At 35.6% G+C, this 11,207-nt stretch overlaps 1 pseudogene; it reads left to right on the forward strand.

Moving 5' to 3' along the window:
- Positions 1-1,418: 1,418 nt before the first annotated feature.
- Positions 1,419-3,467, forward strand: LOC143645094 (phosphorylase b kinase regulatory subunit beta-like; annotated as a pseudogene).
- The last annotated feature ends 7,740 nt before the right edge of the window (positions 3,468-11,207 follow it).

An 11,207-nucleotide genomic window follows, 5' to 3' on the forward strand; every position in this document is an offset into this window, starting at 1 on the left:
CACTGTATTCTCTTTCAGAGTTGCTGCCATCTGAGTATCTTATCATTTGCTTCATTTTCTTGTCATTGTCCTAAACTGAGTACCACATGTAATCCAACCTTTTCCACTGACTTTAATGGCTGCATTGTAGATTTTTTGTGCATCCCATTCTCTGACCTTTCACTCCTCATTTACCTTCAGCCTCATAGCCAGTGCATTAGTAAATTCTATTGGCTCTGTAATAAAAAGTATATCTTGATCTAGCTGCTTGTCATCTTCAAGCTTTCCACTAGCTTTCTACTAATCTCACCCATTTTTATCTCTCTTCCTAAACCTTTGCAAGGGACTCCTAACTAGTTTCCCTGGCTCACTCTTGCTCCCATACAGTCCATCTGTGACTAAATAATGTTATTTCTAGCATAACAATCAGATCACATTATTATTTAAAACCTTACCATTAAAACTTACAATAAAATTCAGACTAAAGCCCACATGATCTAGCTCTCGAATCTTACCTCCCTTCAAGGGAAGACCACCCCCAGAAAGCACATGCAAATCAAATACATAAGGTCAGTAGACCACCCTATCAGCAGAGATCACCAGCAAAACATAGAACCAGACTAACTAAGAGGGAGGACTTTCTGTACTAAACTCTCCTAGTGATATTCAACCACTCTGTATGTCCACAGATGGAGGGAGGCAGTGTTACATGGCAAATGGCTAAGGAAGCCCCTGGCCCTCTTTCACAGTGTTAAGTAGTGTTAAACAATTCTATGGTTGGAGGTAGTTACTGGAAAAACTAAAATCATTTCATGTTCATATTCAGTGAGCTGAGATTCTTTAATTAATTGCTTACTCATATTGGTACTGATAAAGGACAGTCTAATTCATCACAATAGCAATATAATCCCTATCCATGATCAAATCAACCCCATAATTCCATAAGCTATGTTAACAGTATTTGGGATCCAGTGTTTATTCTCTGTTCTTTAATTTTCAGCTCACCCTGAAAACTGATTGCCACGCATTTGTCAGCTCTTCTCACTACTACCTTACCTTTCATTCATAATACCTTCTCTTTCTGAGATTTATTTAGACATGCAAAGCTATTAATGAGCAAGTGACAGGGGTTTTAGCATGATCCAATGATGAAGTTATTGCAAGCTCTGATTTATTCATGGAAAGAAGGTGAAAAAGATGAAGAGATGGATAATAAGAGAATCATGGTATGGTCCAAGAAGATACAAAAATGCCTGGTTCAAAGAATATTCTTTGACCATATAGCCTATTCTAAATCCTGAAACACACACAAATCATTCATCTACAACAAAATTTAATGCAATTTTTAAAAATTTCAATAAATCTCTTTTAATAAAAAATGTTGTTGGAACATTCCATACAATTTCTTTTTACTTAAAAGAACATGACTGACCAATGTTATGGCTGGGGTGGTGGGATTCTTGGCCGAAGTGAGCCGGAAGGTCACAGAGAGAAGAGTCCGGACCAAAGCGCTCAGTTTAGTCTGGAATGCTATGATTAGAGTCAACAATTTTAAATGACCAGCTCACCTGATACAGTTGTCTACACTCTACCTGCTTACTTAGGTCTGACTTAGTTTATGAACCTCTTAATATCATTGATCTTCCAAGACCTGATAATGGAATTCTGGGATAAATCGGATCATTATTATAGAACTGTCAAGTCAACATTTGATACTTTGACTGTATCAAAGTCCAACCAGAGGTCTCTTTCCCACTAAAACATGCTGTGATGATCAGAAAGCCAAGATCCAGGACAGCCTGTACTGGGCTGCTGGGGCATGGGCATTGGCTCTTGCATACAGGTGCACTGATGATGATAAGGGAATGATCCCTGAGCTGGAGCACTTGGCTGTAAAATGTAAGAAAGGAATTCTCTACCACTATATGCATCAGGCTGATAAGGTTCAGCAGCTTAAGCAGGATCTATACCCAACAATATATCTTCACTCTATATTTAATGTGCATAAAGGAGACAAAGTCTTCATGAGGAATATGGTCATCTTTCAGATAAATGTAGTATCACTCTATCTCTTTAACTTGTAGAATTGATTTCCTCAAGACTTCAGATTATTTACCACACTGATGAAGTCTCCTTCATTCAAAACCTTGTATTTTGTATAGAAAGAGTTTAATATGTGCCTGACTTTGATGTCTGGGAATAAGGAAGCAAATATAACAATGGTAGCATGGAACTATCTTCAAGTTCAATTGGCTTAGCAAAAGCAGCTTTAGAAGCAATTAATGGAATCAACCTCTTTGGCAATCAACTGCTGTTCTTGGTCAGTTATATCTGTGGATCTTGATGCTCACAATTGCAAGAGGCAAACACTGTGTTCGCTGTTACCTAGAGAATCAGGATCTCACAACATAGATGCTACCCTGCTCCTCTGCATCAGTTATCCTGCATTTGCCCTAGATAATGTTGCTTTGTTTAGTCAGACACTTGATAAAGAGCTTAGAAAATTAAAAGGAAAATATGGGTTTAAGCATTTCTTAAGAGAGGGATCTAGAACATCGTTGGGAGATCCCAATAGACACTACTACAAACCAGCTGAAATTAAGTTATTTGATAGTATTGAAATTGAATTTCCCATATTTTACCCTTACATAATGATTGATGGAGTTTTTTTAGAGGTAATCCCAAGCAAGTAAAGGAAAATCAGGATGCTCTGACTCCAATATTTCATCAGACCACAGAAGATATCCTGTCATACCAAAGTATTACTATGTGCCCCCTGACTTTGTAGACTATGAAAAAAAGAAATCCTGGTAGACAAAAGTGATTTCCTAGTAATTGTGGCCATGATAGAAAATGATTTCTTTCTGGACAAACTGTTTATATCATTGCAAAACTCCTGGCCAATGAATTAAACAGTTCTAATGACATTGATTCTGTCCAGCATTGTATATCCTGCTATAAAGTCAATGTAATGTTAGCATGAGGTTTTCCAATCAGAGTCCACTAGAAAATGATTGGGTAGTTCATGTAGCAGGTGTAGCAGAAAGCCAACACTTCAAGTTTTCCCAACACATATGGTATTCAAACTCAAACCCCTCAATAGATAGAACCTATTCAGATATGCCCTCAGCAGGAGCTCATGAAAGCTTATTTCCATTTGGGTATCAATGGAAAGTTAGGCTATCTGAAAGACCAGATAGGTCCATTTACTGCCTCAGTACCTCAAAGATTTATCACATTTTAGGAAAGACTGTGGTTTGTTATCCCACCATTTTGACCCAAGTGATATCTATATGTCTCAAGATGTTTTATTGCTGAAAGATGATATAAAGAATGCTCTGCAGTTCATTAAGCAAAAAATACATGGACCTCCACTTTTCCTAGTCTTCATCTAGGAAGACGACCTAAGAGGTAGTCAATTCAATACTGCTAATATCTGGAGGCATAGTAGAAGAAGAAATATCATACATATATATGTACCTAACTAGAGTATCACAACATACACGAGGCAGACATTAGTAAAACTGAAGGGAGAAATAGACATATGCACAACAATAGTTGGAGACTTCAATACATCACTCAGATCAATAGATAGACCATTTAGACAAAGACCAATAAGTAAATAGAAAAATGGAATAATTTGATGAATGAACGAGATCTAACAGACATCTATAGACAATGCACCCAATGACAGCAGGATATACATTTTTCTCAAATACTCATGAATCATTCCACAGGATAGACAACATGCTAGATAACAAAACAGGTCTCAATAAATTTTAAAATATTTAAATTTTACAAAACAGTTTCTCTGATGATAATGGCATGAAGCTTGGAATTCAACAATAGGCAGAGGATCGGAAAATGACATTTTTAAGGAGGCTAAACAACACATTCTTAAACAATTAATGGGTCAAAGAAGAAACAGTAAGATTTCAGGAAATATCTCAAGATGAATGAAAATGAGTATATAACATACCAAAACTTATGGAATACAGCAAAGGCAGTGTTCAGAGAGAAATGTACAGTCCTAAACACCTATGTTAAAAAGAAAGAGGTAATATCAAAGATCTAACTCCATATCAAAGGGAATTAGAAAAACAAATTGCTTTTCAAATTAACAACTACTTAGAACAACAAACTAATCCTAAAGCAGGGAGAAAGAAAGAAATAAGATTAGAACAGAAATAAATGAAATTAAGAATCAATAATTTCAAAAGTTGGTTCTTCAAATGTTCAACAAAATTTATGAGCCCTTAGCTAGACTGACAAAGAAAAAAAGATAGAAGATGCAAATAAATAAAATCAGAAATGAGAGGTACTCATTACTACTGACCCCACAGAAATAAAAAATATCATAAAAGGATACTAAGAACAATTGTATGCCAACAATTAGACAACTTAGATGAAATGGACAATTTTCTAAAAACCCATGAAAAAACCACTCTGATTCCAGATGAAATAGAAGATCTCAATAAAACAATCACAAGTAAAGAGATTGAAACAGTCATCAAAACCTCCCAACAATGAGAAGCTCAGGACTAGATGGCTTCATAAATGAATTATATCAATCATTCCAAGAAGAATAAATACCAATCTGCTAAAAATCTTCCAGAAAATTGAAGAGGAGGGAACATACCTAACTCATTCTATGAAACTGACATCACCCTGATATCAAAATCAGATAAAGATACTACAAGAAAGGAAAATTACAGACCAAACTCTCTCATGAATACAGATACAAAAACCCTCAGAAAAATACTTTCAAATTGAGTCCAACTGCACATAAAAAGAATTATATACCTTCATCAAGTGGGTTTTATCCCAGGTATGTAAGGGTGCTTTAACACAAGACAATCAATCAAGTGGAATACATCACATTAATAAATTGAAGAAAAACCACTGATAATCTTAATTGACACAGAAAAGCCATTGTACAAAATCCAGCATCCTTTCTTGATAAAAACACTTCAAAAGATAGGAAACTTTCTCTATAAAAAGGCATATATGAAAAACTGATAGCTAACATTGTATTCAATGGTGAAAGACTGAAAGCTTTCCCATTGAGATCAGGTACAAGACAAAGATGTCCAAAGATGTTTTCCAACATTGTAATGGAATTTCTAGCTAGAGCAATAGGCAAGAAAAAGAAATAAAAGACATCCAAATCAGAGAGGAAGAAGTAAAACTTTCACTATTTGCAGATGACATGATCTTATACCTAGGAAGTCCCAAAAAATCTACAAGATTATTGAACTTAATAATGAGTTTAGCAAAGTGCCAGGATACAGGATTAACACACAAAAATCAAGGTGGTTTCTGTACACTAGTAATGAGCAATCTGAGCCAGAAATCAGGAAAGATATTCCAATTATAATACCAACTAAAAGAATCAAGTATCTAGGAAGAAACTTAACCAAGGATGCAAAGGCTCTGCATTCTGAAAATTCAAGGTATTGCAAAAAGAAATCAAAGAAGACCTAAATAAATGAAGGGACATTCTGTGTTTCTACCCAAATTAATTTACAAATCCAATGTAATCCCAATAAAAATTCCAACAGTCTACCCTGCATAACTGGACAAGTCAATTGCCAAATTTATTTCACAGGATAAGTGACCCTGAAAAGCCAAAAACATCTTGAGAAAGAAAATGAGGTTGGAGAAGTCTCATTTTCTGATTTTAAAGCATATTACAAAGCTACAGTGATAAAAACAGTGTGGTATTGGCATAAAGATAGACATATTGGAGTCAAATTGAGAGCTCAGAAATAGACCTTCAGATCTATGGTCAATTGATTTTGACAATGCTATCAAATCCATCCAATGGGACAGAACATTCTCTTCAACAAATGGTGCTGGGAGAACTGGATATCCGTATCAAGGAATGAAAGAGAACCCCTATCTTATACCATATACAAAAATTAACTTAAAATGGAACAAAGACCTAAATATAAAAGCCAGAACCATAAAACTCCTTGAAGAAAATGTAGGGAAACTTCCTCAAAATCTTGTGGTAGGAAGTGGTTCTTTAGCACTTACACCCAAAATATAAGCAAAAACAACAACAAATACATAAATGGGACCTCCATAAAATTGAATAATTTTGTGTTCACAGATCACACCAATGCTGACAGTGGCACTATTAACAATTTTCAAAAGGTGGAAATAACCCAGTTTTCCATCAACCAGTGAATGGACAAATAAAATATTGTACATACATATAATCAAATATAATGCAGCTATAAAAAGAAATGAAGTCGTGACTCATGACTGCGTGGATGAATATTGAGGACATTATGTTGAATGAAATAAGCCAAACACAAAAGGAAAAATATTGAATGATTTCACTAATGTGAACTAAATATAACTAGTAAACTCATGGTGTTAATATCTAGAACATAGGTCACCAAATGATAGAATGAGGGAGAGAATGGGAAGTTGATACTTAATTTGTGCAGAATATGTAATAAGGTTGATTGTAAATGTTTGGAAATGGATGGAGGTAATACAAATACATTATAGTGAGCATGACTAATAGAGATGATATGTGGGCACAATTGTGATTGAAAGATAATGCTCGGTGTTGTGCATGTCACTAGAAGGAAAAACAAAGGATGAAACATGGGACCGTATAGTGAACCCTCTTTGGGATGAAAATGTTCTCTAATTGATTATGATGATCAATGTATATTGAAAAATAAGGGGCAAAAAGACCCTAGAACTAAATAGATAAAGCTGACCTTTAAATGTCTAAAAATCAGAGGGTGATTACAGCCATCTGTAGACATAGTTTTCTTTCCAAAAAGATACAAAAAACCATCTAACTCCAAGCAAGATGAATGGACATACTCCCAAACAATTTTTCTGTTCATTTCTCTTGTCATCTTGTGAAGAAAAGTAGTATGGTGAACAATCATAGAATAAAACCTGCATTTTAGCAAAATGCTGCATGTACTCTGATGCTTAGAAGATAAATATTCTGTCCTCATAATTTATTGGCCTGAAGAGACCTTCCTTTCCCCAGCAAAGCACAGTTAAGAGAGTCACTACCCTAGGGGACATTTAGCTTTCCTGAATTTCATACCTTTCCTTTTTAATCTTGTGGAAAAAAAAACAAGACTAATATGTGAGCACAGAATTTCAAGTGAGGCAATTCCTGTTTGCCTTTCATTTAAAAAATTTATTCCAATATTTAGTGTGCAGGCACTGAGAAATGGAATCTCATGCAATGAAAGTGTGCTTTGCCGATTGAAAAACTTAAGTGTTAACCACATCACCTGTAGCTTACTTATATCAGCATTGTCCTGTATTTTTGATATCCTTCAGGCTCAATTTTGGAAGCAACATACACTGAGTGGCATATTTGAGCAGAAAATAAATAGTAACTCACAGAATCTCTCGCTAAATTAGAAAATTACATTAAAAATAAAAAGTGGGCAGAACCAAGGAGCAGGCAGCCATAACCATAGCAAAAATCATGTCACAAGAACCACTCTGGAAGGATGGTGTGGCTGCAGCAGCAAAACACAGATGGTTCTCATTCTGGTCCTTTGACGCACTTGCATAGAGATCACCCCACTACCACCCCCATCCCCACCCAACTATAGGACCACTTAGATCGTGTGCCTGCGCCTTAGCTGCTAGGGGAAAATAAAATAAATATTTAGACATCATTTCTTCTCTAATAGAAAAACAGTTCCAAAACTATAATCACAAAGTGGACATTTCACAAACATAGGAAAGGTATTCAAATGCTAAACAGCCAAAAACATAACAGCAGATGACCATGTATTCCATTCCTTTGCTTGCCCAATATCCACACACTTTATTCTTCCTATAGTTACATGTCCGGAAAATATATCCCCATTGATAGTTATGTAATTTTCTCATTTAAAAACTTCACACAGTTCTCTAAACTGACAGAAAAATGTGTATAGAATATTGCCTTTGGCAGTGGCTCTTTCTGTAAGTGAGATTTCCAGGCCAGCTGTATCAATATCACAATGTACTTGTTACAAGTACAAGGTCTTAGAAAAACTCTAGATTTACTGAATCAGAAATGAGGTGATTTTAAATCTGTTAAAGTTCAGGAACCAATGTCTAGAGTGATCTTGACAACCAAAGAGAAATAGAGTTGCTTTCATACATGGGGGGAATTAATCCCAAATCTCATAGTTACTGCCTCCAACTGCAAATGTAGCATTCTAGTTGATGTCCATTGTTCCTCTAGTTCTGTCCATTTCAATGTCGTACATACTATGATCAAAATTGAGACACTAAATATCACCCTCATACCTTATTTACATTTTATATGTAATATGGAGAAAGAAACTAGAAATTAAAATTAAAAAAATATACACGATACAGTATAAAAGAAGACCAATGTTTTCAGCAATTGATCATGAGGTCATTTAAACTTCCTCCACTTTCCTTCCATGTTCCTCCTGCTTTCAGCAAGTATCTCAACTATCCAGGTTTATTTACTTTCTTTCCTGTGGGACATGAACCTCTGCCAATCCTTCTGTTTAGTAATTTCCATCAATTTTTTTACATTCAATATAGAGGTTTAGGGAGGTAATTTATGGGATTATTATGTTTAGTCCTTTCTCTCCACCCCCTCATCTGTATGCTACAGTATTCTTATTTCTCATTAATTATCAGTGTCACCCCAGCTAGATGTCATCCAGCCAACAGTATAATTTTATTTTATGCCTATAATTCCATTTTCTCTTTGGTGGGTTGAGGAGCTGAAAGAGCCAGGTGGCAGTCTTAAACTGCCTTAAACAGATATAGAGCAATTGTTATTTCCCCTGATGGAAGCATTTTGCTCTTAGATGTTAGAACTTCTTAAGTACCAGAGTCCAGAGTTGTAAGTGCCAGCTATGAGTGGGTTGTCAGATATAATTATGAGAATTACTTTTTCTACCCAAAATTTCCTGAGATGGGAGAAATGTACTATGTATTAGTTACTGGTTTAGCATATAAGCTTTTCTACAGGATGGTACTTCAAACTCACAAGGTGCTAACCGATGGCACTGAGTCTTCAAAAAGTCATTCCACTGCTTTAAAAGACTAGCTTCTCCTGAATGATAGAGTAAATGCAAAGAGCAATGATTAAAAATTAATTAAAACCACTTTCAGGTGTCTAAGCTACACTTTGGTAAATTCAGCCTATTCTAAAAGTATTTTCTTTTTTACTAAGTATCATCAGAATCCATACCAAAATCCATTTGAAAGATAATTGCCAAAGTAAAATTGCTTAAGCCCTGCAATTCTTATGCTATGTAAACATTCATTAGGACGTGTTATGGACAAGGCTTCTAATCTTACTCTGGTTATTGTCAGAAGACATTGAGTTATGAAGGATAATGACCTTTCTTGCAAGGTAGAACTCCTTTGAGTGAGTGAGTCCAAACTAGGGAGGAATGGTTTCCTCAGCAAAGGGAGAAGAGCCCACTCGAGCTAGAAAGTCAGGCTTAAAATACTCAGTCTGCCCATATATTCACAACTGAATCTTCGGTGTATCACTCTTCTGCAATCTGCGCTCAAACTTTGAGTTAGGAGATTCAAACATTATAAATTAAACTGACCTTGTAATTCGCCAGACCACACCAATAAACTTAGCATGTGTTCTATGGCAATCTCAACTTCACAACTGCAAGAAATTAGAATTTGTGTGTATGGGAGGAGGCAGAGTTCTCTGAGTTTTAGAATGTTACTTAAAGTGAGAATTTAGAGAAATGATTTCATTGTTATCTTTCTTTAAGATGTCCTTTGCTGTTAGAAGCAGCCACCTAAGTTATCATCCTTTCAATTCTCGAGTCTTTCATACTGTCTTAAGACCACAAAGTATCTTATTCACATGATTTAATAGAAGAAGAGTTTGATGGTAACATTTGAAATAAACTAGAAACTTTCATTGTGGTATACCCAAGTGAACATTACGATAATTATTTCCTGACATTCTATTATACTAATAATAATGATTGTTTTAATCAACCTTATCATCATTATTTGGTTTTCTCTATTCTTTAGCAATTCCTAAATGAGCATTCAGGACCACTGGCCAATGGGGTCGCTATAGAAGTGATAAGGGAAAGGGGGCATGGGGATTAGAATAATGAGAGATTTTTGCTAATACCAGCTCATTTCTGTGAAGGAGTGTGAACTCCTGTTATTATAACTAAAATTGGCTATATTCCCCAAGCATTTGTTACTTATTTCAAAAATGAAGGTGAAATGAGGCTTTAATTTCAAACATGCAAAAGCTGAAAAAAAATCATAACGTGCAGATTCACTCACTACAAGAAATATTTAAGTACATCTTTTAGAGAGCAGGAGAAGATAGAAATCTGGATCACCACTAAGACATGAAGAACACTAGAAATGATAACTACATGGGTAAAGTTATAAGGCTTTTTTTTCTTATTATTCACGTCTCTTTAAAATGTAATTGATCACTGATACCTTATTTTGTTACAATTCTTTCCCCCCATTTGGTCAGGAAGGCACTGTTGATCCCATGGTGTCAACACCAGGCTCATCCTTGGGAGTCATATCCCACGTTGCCAGGGAGACTTTCACCTCTAGATGTCTTGTCCCACATAGGTGGGAGGGTAATGATTTTACTTGCAGAGTTGGGCTGAGAGAGAAGGAGATGCCACAACTGAGCAACAAAAGAGTAACTCTTAGGTAGGCCTAGCTTCTCAGCTACAGAAATAAATTTCATAAGAGCTAGAAACTTTCACTGTGGTATACCCAAGTGAACATTATGATGTTCATACTCATAAGAGCAAGCCTCAAGGTCAATGGCTTGGAGTATTAACCTGGGAGTCCCTAATATTTGAAAGAATATCAGGAATTTCTCAGGTGGTAAAGTTTAATGGTTCTAGATGGGTTCTTAAAACAGATAAGTCCTGAAACCCAGAGGGGTCAGCCTTTTCAGAATGTCAACTAGTTCCATGCCCTATTCCATATGCTCAACAGCCCTTTCCAACATGAAAAATTTAGAATGAACATAGTCCAAGTACCCCTATAGACTAGGAGAAAGATCAATGGGGAAGGTAGAGTTATAACAGAGAAGGTAGGATTTAACAAATGAGTATGACTCAATATCATTATATTGATATTTCTTTTAGTCTCCAGTGTCTTGGTGTAGCCAGAAAGAAAGACCTAAAATTGTGGAACTGTAACCCATAACAAACTCTTGAAATCTGTTCTACAACTAA

This window comes from Tamandua tetradactyla, chromosome 8 (genome assembly GCF_023851605.1).
Source record: "Tamandua tetradactyla isolate mTamTet1 chromosome 8, mTamTet1.pri, whole genome shotgun sequence".
Taxonomy (NCBI): domain Eukaryota; kingdom Metazoa; phylum Chordata; class Mammalia; order Pilosa; family Myrmecophagidae; genus Tamandua; species Tamandua tetradactyla.